Below are 13,541 nucleotides of genomic sequence, written 5' to 3' on the forward strand. Positions count from 1 at the left end.
ATGGTCTTTGTTGGCATGTGGAAGAACTCAGTCTCAAGGATTGTGTATACAAGATGCCCCCGATTAAGGTCGACAGCAGTAAAAGTGAGGGCTTGTGTAGTGGCAGCTTGTATGCTGGCCTCAGTTTCATGAACATGGAGGAAGATGAAGAATCAAAAGTTCCACCTAACACACCCGTCTATGAAGACATGAGCTTTCAGGAGGATGCGGCTGGTGAGAAGGTCATTGTGCAACAGCTGAAGGTGATGGGGCTTTGCAGGACATTAGCGACTTTCAAGATTTCAGAGCCACCGCAGAAGGTGGTGAAAATGCTGAGGTTAGTAAAAATGTTATGAGCAAGCAGTTACATAATGATGTATTTTATTTCTTCTACTAACGGACTGTCAATCTTTCTTCTTTTTGACTCTAGAGAGCAACCCCAGCTGGATGCACCTACTTCATAATGCGCTATGGTGAGGAAGCTGTAGCACCTCCTAACACACCCGTCTATGAAGACATGAGCCTTCAGGAGGATACAGCTCCTGAGAAGGTTGTTGTGCAACAGTCGGGTACAAGCGTTGAAGATAATGGGGCATCACAGGACATTAGCCACTTTCAAGATTTCAGAGCTGTCGCAGAGGGCGGTGAAAATACAGAGGTTAGTAAAAATGTTATGCACAGTCAGTTACTTAACGATGTATTTTATTTCTTCAACTAACGGACTGTCAATCTTTCTTCTTTTGAACCCTAGAGAGCAGCCCCAAAAAGGACAGTGGCAGAGTGGCTGCCTGCAAAAGCGAACAATGTAATTTTCAATTGTCTGTGGTGTTCAAAACAGGCTGAAAGTTCCACATGCAAAAACAGTGATGGGTGTGACAAGTGTGTATGCGGCTCTAAGAACGGCGTGTGCGAAAAGGAAGATCCAGAATTGTCCTACAACACCAGGCAGTGTGTTAAGGGTTTCGCCGCCGTGGTGGTACTAAACTGTGTCAAGCGTGATTATTACAGCCTTTGTCACAGGCATTAAATGAACGCTCCTCAGCAGGCAGCGCACAAATGTTTGTGCGAATCATACAGAATAAGAACAATACACTATATTTGCAGTTTGTTAGACAGCGTACAAGGTGTATAAACTGATAATGGTGATGTACAGGCTGTACACTGAAAAGAAACATATCCACACTGATATGGTGAGGATCTTGTCAGCTGCACTCAATGAGATCCGATACCCCCATGACCCAAACTTAAAACTACCATGTATGCAGGGGATGTGCACGGCTTTTGATAGAAAGATGATAGAAAGACTCATAGAAAGGCGTATCTGTAATCTGTTAAAAAAAATAGAAAAGTAGGGTCTTTAGCCCCCCGAAAACTGTTTGAAATAAGGTCTTATTTAACGTTACATGATAGCGTGTATTTAGAACAAAGTATTAGAATGTTAGACCGCAAGGTGGCTATATGTTAATCCGTTCTTATGACGCTTACTGTAAACATGTAAAGTACCTTCTGTTTATGTTTTGTTAAAACTTTTCTTTACTTTTAATAGAAGGTCCTTATGCAAAACAAGTGTCATTCATTGCCGGGGGTTTAACGGATGATAACATGCCGGGGGCTAGGTTAAGAAAAGTTTATTATGATACAAGGGGAGTTGGCAGCCTGGGAAGCGCTGATGCTTTATATAGAAGGGCTGTAGATGAAAACAAACCTGGAAGCAGAGACTTGGTGAAGACCTGGTTATCAGGTGAGGAGGCTATTCACTCCATTAAACCACCAGAAGACGCTTTAAGAGACGCCCTACAATCGTTAATGTGCAAATAGATTATCAATGGCAGGCCGATATCATCAGCCTTCAAGATATAGCAAAGCATAACAACGGAGCTCGTTATATATTAACCGACATAGATGTGCTGTCCAACTACGCCTTCGCAGAAGCGATACGCGATAAAAGTGGGGTTAGCGTCACAGCTGCTTTTAAAGCCATCTTCGAGAAGGGTCGAATTCCTCAAAAACTACAAAGAGACGCCGGTAAGGAATTCTTAAACAATACATTTCAGAAATTATTAAAGCACCATAGGGTTCAACATTTTGTGACACACACTGAGGTAAAAGCAGCTGTTGTAGAGCGGTTTAACAGAACTTTAAAGTCTAAGATGTGGAGGTGTTTTACGGCCCACAACACCTACAGATACGTGGATGTTCTACAAGCTTTTTTAGCTGTATATTATGGCTAGTTATCACAGGACCATCAATACAGCGCAAGTAGAGGGAACTTCTAGTAATTCTTTATCTGTTTGGAGAGCGGTATGCAGGCCTAATTTCGCTACAAAAGCGAAGAAGCCTATTTTTTATTTTTTTTATTTGTTATGATAAACATCAACCAAACATGAACAATGGCAGTTCTGACAGATTATACATCATTATTTTGCACGTATACATTTGTTCGTATTCCTTGACACACCAACCATACCAGAGACAGCACAACATTTCGTTATCAGTTACTAATGTTAATTCCTATCACTACTATTTATGTTTTCTCAGTTAACCTATCTTATTCCTCCTCATCCTCTTCGTCAGAATCTGCAATGTCCTCTTCTGGTAGTGGATCACACAAGTCCCCTCTATACACATTCCAAGGAGTCCAGATTTTATTCCACTTACGTGGACTAGCCCTGATCTTGTATACCGCGCGCTCTGTCATCATCAGCATATCCATATTCCTACACCATTGCGCCAATGTAGGCGAATCTGCTGCACCCCATTTCTGTGCTATGTCTCTCTTAGCAACCATAATACCTATCGTGCCCCAGATTTGACCATGGCGGGAAAGATCATTCGGGTCCCATTTGTTCAGGAGACATTTACGAGGTTCAGGTGGGAGAGAGATCTCTAGTGTCTGTGATATAGTGCGCATTACCGGTCTCCAGTATTCTACTGTACTTGGGCAGTCCCAAATGGTGTGTAGAAATGTTCCTTCCTCCCCATACCCGCGGAGACAGTAAGAATGTTGCGCCCGTTGTAGCTTGCGTAACGTGGTTCTGGTGTAATATATCCGATGCAGAATTTTAAGCTGTACTAGACAGAACTTGGCCGAGATTCCCACCCCTTTCGGGGACGCCAGTGCTTCATTCCACTCTGAATCGTCTATGTCGCCCAGGTCTTCTACCCACTTCTCTCGCAGTTTTGATGTAGGGTCTGGGAGGGTGTTTATCAGTTTACGATATGTGAGTGATGTGGTGCTGTGCTGCATATAATCTGTGAGTAGCCGATCCTCCAACAGGGAGGCTTCAGGGACTTCGGTGTCTGCCGGTATGGCTGCCAACAATGCATGCCTAATTTGTACATATCTGTAAGTTTCGTTGGGGCCTAGTTCATATTGTTGCTGGAGTTGAGTGAACGGAATCACCGTCCCTCTTCCCACAAGTCTCCCACCATCGATATTCTGATGTTGTCCCATTGTGTGAAACCCTTGCTACGTCTCAAATGACCCAGTGCCTTGGTGTCCCACAATGGGTAAGCTTAGTGATTACTCCTTTCCATTTCAGTTTTGTCAGTGCTGCGTACCATATTGTCGCTGAGTGTTTTGTGGGTCCTATTAGTTTCGCTGCCAAGCCCCTGGTGTAGAGTACTGCTAACAAGCTGTGTGTGCCCATTTGTGCTCTGTCGGCCCTATAGGCTGGATCATCCTGGCCTGGGGCGCATGTATCCATTAGTTGATGGTGTTAAGCTGTGTTGCCCAGTAGTATATTTGCAGGTTCGGCAGTGCAATCCCTCCCTCGTATCAGCTTCTATTCTACCTGATATGTTCTTACGTGCAGGGCGGTCTCCCCACAGTAGGTTGGAGACCAGAGCTGTCACCTGTTGAAAGTAGCGCGGTGACACCGGGTACGGTGTGTTGTCAAGTGCATAGAGGAATCTTGGCAATGCCATCATTTTGTACAGTGCTGCCCTGCCCAGCAGCGTCAGGGGCAGAGTTGCCCAATGTTTCACATCGCTTCGCAGACGTTCTAGTGGTGGCTTCAATTTTTTGTCAAAGAACTCTGCCGAGTTCCTAGTGATGTGTATGCCAAGATACTTAAAGGAAGTTGCTGCGAACTCTAGTGGGCAATCAGTGGCAAGGACTGGCTCTGGTCCCTTCAGGACGTAAATCACTGATTTCGCCCAGTTTATTGTGTAGCCCGACGCTCTCCCATGGGTAAGAAGCTCCGGTATGCCACTCTCCGGGTCTGTCAGATACACTAACATGTCATCAGCGTAGAGTGAGAGACGATCTTCCCACCCCTACCCCCAGTTGATTCCCTTTAGCAAGGGGGTAGCTCTGATCAATGTTAATAGTGGGTCCAATACCAGTGCAAACAATAAAGGCGACAGGGGACACCCTTGACTGGTCCCCCTTGCCAGTTGAATCGCGTGAGAGATGTGGCCGTTAGCCGTGACATGTGCAATCGGGTTAGTGTATAAGAGTTGTATCCATGCTATAAATTTAGGGCCAAACCCCATGTGTGACAGTACGGCGAAGAGACATTGCCATTCTACCATGTCGAATGCCATTTTAGCGTCTAAAGACAGTATCACCGCCGATGTTGATAGCTGTGATGCCCGCGCCAACACACCATGAACTCGTCTGAGGTTCAGAGCAGTATTTCTATTAGGCATAACGCCTGATTGATCCGGGTGGATCAATTGTGGAAGTTGGGGCACCAACCAAGTAGCCAGAAGCTTTGCTAGGATTTTTGCTTCTGCATTTAGGAGAGATATTGGGCGATAAGAAGTGCACTCTGTCTGTGGTTTTCCGGGTTTCGGAATTGCCACAATTGTCGCGGTTCGTTGGTCTAGCGGGAGTTCGGCATTCTTCAAACTTTCCGTATACATTGCTAGTAGTGGTGCGCTAAGTGTATCATTTCTTTGTACCACTCAATGGGGATCCCGTTGGGGCTCAGCGCTTTCCCGGATTGCACAGCATTGATGGCTAGTTGTACTTCGTCAGTTGTGAGGTCTGCTTCCAGCTCTTTGGCCGCTTACGGCGTAAGTGTTTGGGTGGTTATATGGCTGAGGGTGTCTATTGCTGCCTCCTTCGTCACTTCTCTGTCTGGGGTATCTACTCTGTCAAAGTATTCTGCTAGTGTGTGGACTATCTCTTCAGGGCGCGATCCAAGTATCCCATTCAACGTGGGTAGCTGTAATATGCCTTTAGTGCCTCCCCCTTTCTTGTCTAGCCATGCTAGCATTTTTCCCGCCTTGTCTCCCACATCATATATTCTGTTTGTGGTTGCTGTAATATTATCTATAGTCCATCGCTTTAGATGGTCTCTATATCGCTGTTGACACAGTTGCAGGGTGTGCAGCGAATCTGGTGTGGGGTCCGCCATATGCGCTGCATTTGCAGTGTGGAGCGCTAGTTCCAACTCTGTCAAGTCTGGCTGAAACGATCGTTTGTGTCCCGTAATGGATGTTATGGCTTGCCCTCGCAAGACTGTTTTGTAGGCTTCCCAAAGGACCGAGGGAGATGTCACTGATGTCGTGTTTTCGTCAAAATAATATTGTGTCGTTTTCTTCAGTTCTTTACAAATTTTAGGGATCTTTAGATACCCAGGGTATATTGGGTATATTCTCTTGCAAGACTTTACGTGACATGAGAGAGTTAATAGTATGGGGAAGTGATCTGATATTCCCCTGGGTTGAATATCTACATTGTGGATGGTTAGTGACCCAGTTTGTGGCGTCAAGAAGTAGTCTATCCGTGAAAGGCTATTGTGTGTCGTGGAGTAGAAAGTGTACTGCTTCATGGTGGGGTGCATGCGTCTCCATATGTCTGACAGTCCCAGCACCTCTAAGAAGCCATGGAATCGGGAGGGTCCGGGTGTTTCGGGTCGGACAGGGAATCTGTCTACTGTTTCATCTGCCGCTATGTTAAAATCACCCCCTATAACCAGTTCCCCTGCTGGTAGATCTAAGAGAAACTTCCCCAGTGCAGGAATGGCAACTGACTGGAGCGCTGGAGGTATGTAAACCAATACTATATTTAGCAGCCTGCCTTCCCACTGTCCCTGAATAGCTGCAAAATGACCCTGGTCATCTACTTTGGTGTGTAGGATAATGAAGGGAGAGGCCTTCTTTACTAGGATGCCCATCCCCCTTGAGCCCGATGTGAATTCAGAGTGCACTACCATTTTGTAACCCCGTCTATCCAACGCCTGATACACCCTCCCTGTTAGATGTGTCTCCTGCAAAAGGACCAGCGCAAGGCCTTGTCGTTTTATAGCCTGTAGTACCAGTCCTCTCTTGATTTTGTCCCCTAGTCCTCTCACATTCCATGTAAGGATCTGTAGGGGCGCAACTGGGGTCTCCCGCGTCCCACCCCCAAGAGTATCAGGTTGTGAGGTGTTTGCCATGAGGAAATCGGTTATGTTTGTAATGTCGTATCCAGGATAGTAGTGTACTGTGTCCACCTCCCGGTTGTGTTGTCAGTGTGCCTGCTTCCTCGCATCCTGCCTCAATGCGTAGATCCAAATTAACTAGAACTGTTCCCCCCTCCGCTCCCCCCTCCCTGCCTCCCTGCTTAATGGACATGGAACCGCCCGCCCCCCAACTTAGCAGAGTGCTCGTTCCCGTTCAAACTCATTTTACTTGCTTGCTGGGGTTAAAGGTCCCATGGAGGCAGCGGCTCCTCTTGCCCTCCTCGGCTTGCCCCAGTCCAGTGTCCAATAACAGCTCGGCAACCATTGTCCGTTTCAATTGGTGTTCCTGCGGTCATTGAGTGTTCAGGAGCCTGATCTGTGTTCAATGTCTACCGAGCCGTCCTCCGGCGAACGGTCCGGAGTTTCATGTCTCGATGCTTGGGATCCGGTGTGGTCCCCCTGTTGCTGGTTCCGGTGGTTCTTGTTTGTACGGCGAGGCGCTCCTACCTGTCTCCAACCTTCCAATCAATCATGGGCTGCTTCTGGCGTGTCAAAAAAACATGTCTTGTTGTCAGCTACCACTCTTAATCTTGCCGGGAACAGCATTGAATACGGTATTTCTTTCGCTCTCAGTGCTTTTTTGACTTCCATGAAGCATTTCCGGTGGCGGGAGACTTCTGCTGTGTAATCTGGAAAAAAGGTAATCGTGGAATTGTGTACACAGAGTGGTGGCAAAATTCTTGCTGCCTGGAGAATTGCGTCCCTGTCCCTAAAGTTGAACAATCTGGCCAGGACCGGCCGTGGGGCCGCCCACGGTTTTGGTTTGCCTCCAGGGACTCTGTGCGCTCTCTCCACTGAGAAGAAGTGGGACAATCCCATGGGCTGCAGCCTGGTCTTGATCAGTTCTTCCACATAGAGATCCATCGCTTGCGTACCTTCTGTCTCTGAAACTCCCAGAATCCTTACATTATTTCTTCTCGAGCGCCCTTTCTGGTCGTCCAGCTTGTCTTTAAGTAGCTTATTTTCAGTCTCGATGCGTGCTATTGCTGTTTGTAGTTCTGAGGTGTCCTCCACCAGAGATTTCGTGACTATCTCGACCTCTTTAATTTGCTCCGTCATTTTATGAAAGTCCGCCCGTAGCAGGGTGACATCAGTGGAAATCGTTCCCACTGTGGTCTGTACATGTGACAGTGCTTTCATTATGTCTTCAAGTGTTACTTTCTTGGCCCCGTCCCTGTCCAGTGCTTTCCCCGTAGGCGTACGTCCTTCCGTTGTTGGCAGGTTGCTCTTCTCATAAGCGTATTTATCCAACTTCATCTGTGCTGATTGATTCTTCGGCCCTCTGCCTGCCACGGTGCTCTCTCTTAGAGCCCCTTATAGCTGTGTCCGCCCACCAGTAATGAGGTGTTGCTCCAAACGTTCCGCCGGATGTGGTGATAGACTTGGAACACTACTCCGATCTGTGTGTTAAAGTCTGATAGAATGACGCAGTCCGATGCAATGGCGGGATGTGCGCACACCACGCCCAGCAGCACGAGTCCGTAACCACTGTGCCAGTTTATCTTGTGTGCTGTGGGGTTCCCCTTATTGGCATAGATGAGCTGTTTTTGGGCCTTATGTAGGAGTAGCATGTCTTCAGTCAGTGTTTTCTCAGGCTCCCTCTTTCATAATGGGCATAGCGCGGGAGTGAAGGTTATCACTAGCCTTCGGATCAGTTCAGCGCTGCCCAGCCGTGCACACACCTCTTAAACACTCTCCTCTACGGCCGCCAGTCTGACACTACTTCCCCCTTCAGCACGGCCTTCATGTGGTATGCGCCGTCGCAATGGCCCGATCTTGATGTGCCGGTCCCATGTGGGTGCCGCTGATTGCCGCGCGCACTCTCGCTCACTACCAGGTTCCCACGCCGTATTTCCTCAATAGTATAAATGGGGGGGGAGCAAAGTTGCACTCACCAGCCGCCTCTTTCTCGAGCACCGGGGGGATGAGATTCTGCGGCGGGGCCGCATGAAGGGATGAGCGCAATGAGGTGCTTTCGTACCCGTGCTGGTACCGAAGTCCGAGGTCGCAGGATTTGGCAAATTCCGTCACCTCCCGCGGGAGCTGATGCAGTGTCCCGGGGATCCGGTCTTCGTCCGTACACGTTCTGCCCTTTGTGACATACAGTGCTCCCTCAGCCCGTCGGACTTGTGGATGGCAGGGCGGACTTCCTGCCCACCGCGTCCGCCCCACTCTCAATTCCGCCCGGGCTCCAGTGGCACTACAGGTCAGTGCTTGGGTCGAGATGAGGGCGTTTAATTCCGCAGGTTCTCTTTCTCCTATTTTTACCGGATCTTCACCGGTCGTTGCTTTCTGGTCCTGGGCCTCGGGTCCCACCTCCAGAGATTTCAGTTGTTGTGGATTATTGTGCAGGATCGTTGGAAGGGCCGCCTCACTCACGGAGTCTTCACGCTACACAGCCATCTTGGTTGGCTGCTAGCCACGCCCCTGTAGAAGCCTATTTTTAAAAACGGTGATCATGTAAGGATTTCAAAACTGAAAGGTGTCTTTACGAAGGTCTACCAACAGACTCTAAGCAACAACATTTTTATAGTGGAAAGTGTGGAGCTTAAAGAGGGGCTGTATATTTACAGGTTAAAGGACTACAATGGGGAAGCGGTGTCGGGGGTCTTTTAGAAGGAAGAGTTACAAAGAATATCCGACGATCTGCACAGTGTGTATTGGGTTGAAAAGATTCTGAAAAGGAAAGGTAGAGGTACTAAATACCAGGCATATGTCAAATGGCGGGGCTGGCCGGAGAAATTTAACAGTTGGGTGTTGGCCAGCTCGCTGAAGGGTGTGTGAGCTAGGGCCTGTCTAACAGCTTCTGTTAAGATGGAGACAACACCCTTTTATATCGCACTGCCATCCAACACTTCTAAAGGCATGTTCCCCGACAAACAGATTACGAATTATACCATGGAATTGGCTAAGCCTGTGGACCAGAAAGGGGATTGGGAGGTAGCCCTAACCAAAATCCAATACCCGAGAACCTGGAATACATTTACACCAACCGAAGCCAGTTTAACATAAAGCGTGAGCAGGGGCCTTTGAGCATACACGCTGGCATCCCATACAGCTACTACCCAACCGTTTCTAGTGTTGTCGATGCCATCAACAAATCCATAGCCAACATCAAAACATAATTGAATATTCATCTGTCGCTAGACACCATCAGAAGTAAGGTGTGTCTTAAAGCCCCAAGTCGCACCACGACGTTTAACTGCTCCGGTAAATTAAGAAGAGTTTTAGGCACAGTGCAGCATGCGAGAAGTCCGGCTGACCTGGATCACACGTGCCCTGATATTAACGTGGGTTCTATATGCTCTATGCGTATGGCGACATTGTAGAGGCCCAGAGGATCAGAGATAGTTACTCGCCGTTGTTACCGTGGGTCAATGTACAAGGAGAAAATAATACGATGGTCAATATTCAATTTAAAATACCCGAATACATCACAGTTTCTAAAAACCAATTTGACATTATTTTAATTATGATCTACGGTGATCAGTCACTGCCTGTGTCCTTTAAATATGGGACAGTTATTGTTAAGCTTCATTTAAGACTGAGACGCGACAGCTGTTATTAAGTACGCATCATGGTGGTTGTGAAAACATACGGAGACCCGTCTATGTGCAGGGACTATTACTGAAACCAGAAAGGATATGGAGACCCACCGTACATTCAAGGGTCACCGGTTATGTACGGAGCTGGTCTAGGAGGTTTTTTCCGCAGTCTGTGTAGAACAGCTATGCCCTTCTTGAGAAAAGGCTATGAAATTGCAGTGTGCATGTGTGATATAGCATATACAAATAAGATGGAGGAAATATCAAACATGCACATAAACGTTTGTAATTGATGGATGTATAGATCGTGTACAAATAAGACCGAAAAGCACAACTGTTTTTAGAAATGCTTTTAAACTTCCTGATGTTTCTTCACTAGTAAAGACTGTTTGCCATGGCACATTGTATCTATTCGATGCAGTATATTTTTGTAATAAATGTTGACCTAAAATCACAGCTGGTTCGATACCATGCTGTGTCTCTCACCCTCCCCTCCCCTCCTCTTTCCCACCTTCATTATCTGTCTACTTCCCCTACTCCAACCCCCCGAATCTCTCACCTTGCCTTCTTTTCCCCTATGTATTTGAGCTTATTGTTTATCTCGACCTTACAAGTAACTATGTTGCCATGCTCTAAGAACTGTGTAACCTTTGTAACGATGTAAGCTGTAACTACTAACTGATGCTCATGTAAAGCGCTCTGATACCTCCGGGTCTAGCCAGCGCTATATAAAACTTTGAAAATAAATGAAAATTAAATAAATAAAATGTGTTTGGGTCTCTTACTTTGGCGGTTGCTGAACGCATGAACAAACAGCCGTAAGAAGGCGCTGATTTGGTGTACAGGCCGTGCCCGAGTCTTGGAAGGAAGCGCCGCGCTTCGAGATGTAGAGGACCACCAGCCCCCCATAAAAAAAGGAGTTCTTCAAAGCGTGCTCAGAAAAGAAAAAACCCAAGAGTGAAGAGAACTTTGAAGAAGAAGAGAACCGCCTCTAAAGTAAATATTTTTTAAAGCGGTGCCAGCTAAAGTATGGCCTTCGTACATTGTGCATCGGGCGAGTGCACCAAATCCGAGTTAGACTTGTTTACTCTAAAGCCCACGCAGACAAGCATCGAAAACAGCTTTTTCATGGAGGTATCGCCTTTAGCTGCTTTGAGACATCTGGCCCTTATAGAGTTTTATGTATCAGGGTCCATGGATATGTATTTGGATCTCAACAACACGCTACTCCATCTTATGTGTAAAATCGTAAAGGCTGATTGTTCTGACATAGCAGCAGATGCTAAAATGGGGACGATCGCTTACCCCCTAGCAACCTTGTTTAATCAGGTGGACATCACCCTGGGCGATCGTCTCATTAAAAGAGCGATAAAATGTACGCCTACAGATCCTACTTCGAGAGCATTCTAAATTACAGTAGCGACGCTCTCGACACGCAGCTTTCAGCGGGGCTCTTCTACAAGGACACATAAGGACACTTTGAAGCCAAGGACCTAGACGGTGACAATCAGGGCTTTGTAAAAAGAGCAAGTTTTGCAGGGGCAGTCAACAGTTTGACCTCCTGGGCCGCATACATTCAGACCTCTTCTTCCAAGATAAACTACTCATCAACGGAATTGATCTTGAGATCAAGTTCACGTGCAACAAGGACTCATTCTGTCTCATCAGCGGGGATGCAGACCAGTACAAGTTGGACATACTGTCAGCGAGTCTGTTTGTAAAGAGGGTGAAAGTGTCCCCAAGCCTCAGACTTGCTCCCTTAATTACAGCGAACCCATCCAGGTAATAGGGACCCAGGCATTATTAACTACCCTGTAAGGCATGCTGAATGTGTATGTCTTCCTTCTCAGATACGTACATGAGTCATTGGATAGACGGGATTGAATAACATTTTTGTTTACCGTTATAGAGATCTGGCGGCACTAGAGCGATACTTTATGGTCTTAAAAACATGCGTTTGTAGATGGACATACAGATGGAGGCCAAGGTGATGTTTTGAAAAGGGTCTATGTATTCGACCATCTTTGTCATTTGAGGCGTCTTGGGTTTCAAGACCCTTACTTTTTTAATCATTTAAGGCGTCTTGGGTTTCAAGACGCTGACTTTCTTAGTCATACACACCACAACATCTCTGAAGAGGTTGCATGCTTGTCGCAGGATCATTACATCGGCCTGACAATAAGCTTTCCACTTGGTTTGAAAATGAAACTCCTTTTCACGGTTTTCAGAGTAGAAAGCTCTTTTTCCCAGCACGCATCATATATTCAACCCCGTAGCTGTCCGCAGGCGGCATTGGGCCCCACATAATTCTGGTTCACCCAGTTATTAAAAAAGTGTGGAAAATACACATTACACATGGGGAAACAAAAGGGTTTTGGCAGCTTGCTCAATTTCATGGGTATGAAGTTCAGGGTGTCTATGAACCTTATTTGTAACTGACCAGCCATTAACAACATCAGCTTGGAACCTTGAGTGATTAGTTCTACTTGTACCTTTTCACGAATCATATTTTGTAAAATAAAAAATGAGTCTTATGCTTTTAAGTTATGGGCCAGCATGGTATACCCTTTGAATTTGGATTGAACAAATGTATTAAGGAAATCACCAACGCAAGCTCGCCCCTCAAACTCCCAGCAGTAATTGGAAGTTAGATGGTGTGCATAAATATAGTTAGGTTGTTGTACCCCCGTCTCTTGTGTGCACTGTATATCAAACACTATGTAGTAGTCTCCGGTTTTGGTCTGCGGTCTGCCTTTAACCATATAACACTGGTGTTTAATTCCTACTCTACATGAATTCTGACACCTTGGGTATTTCACACCTCTGCATTTGTGATCTGTCGCCACATACAGGCTGCACTCTGGGCAATCCATTTTAGGGATGCATTTACAGCTTTGCGGTGTACGCTCCAGCGACAAAACATCTTACAGTTGCGGTACCTCACCTTTAGGGCGACTTATACTGCATTTCACACTGATGATGGGTCTTAGTGTTGTATATAGGTTGCAATGTGTGCACACATACTTGACTCCCAGAAAACATTTAAGGGTCAAGATACCGTAAAAGTGATTTTCGTGGTGAAGGACATGTACGGTCTTGTTTCTCACACGGCCTCCGGTTGCAAAGAACTTCTAAGAACCGTTGTGATAAAGTCCTTTGACAGTAATGGCGAAATAGTTCTCAAAAAGAACATGCGGTCTAGAGGTATTTCAAGAACCTCATGGGCTTCAGCCCTCTAGAAAGGATGACAGCATTGGTGGTGTTACGCCCCATCAGCAACCCCACAAAGATGGCCGCCAGACAGGTGTTGGCTGCTCCGTTGTTTAAGTTGAGCAGGCAAAATTGATGCTTACCAATTATCTTGCTGTATAGGACGCTCTTTAAAGGCCTGGAAACCCCCCCTCACGACCCCGTACAATGTGGGCTATGACTCTGAAAGTGCCATAGGTGACTAGTTCAGCCTTACTCTGTAAAATTCTCAAGGGTTTTCTAAAGATTCCACAGCATCAAACACATTGATGAACCTCCATATGGTGAACAAAGGACTGTCAAAACTCTGCCC

Source organism: Lissotriton vulgaris, chromosome 3_1, assembly GCF_964263255.1.
Source record: "Lissotriton vulgaris chromosome 3_1, aLisVul1.2, whole genome shotgun sequence".
NCBI classification, from domain to species: domain Eukaryota; kingdom Metazoa; phylum Chordata; class Amphibia; order Caudata; family Salamandridae; genus Lissotriton; species Lissotriton vulgaris.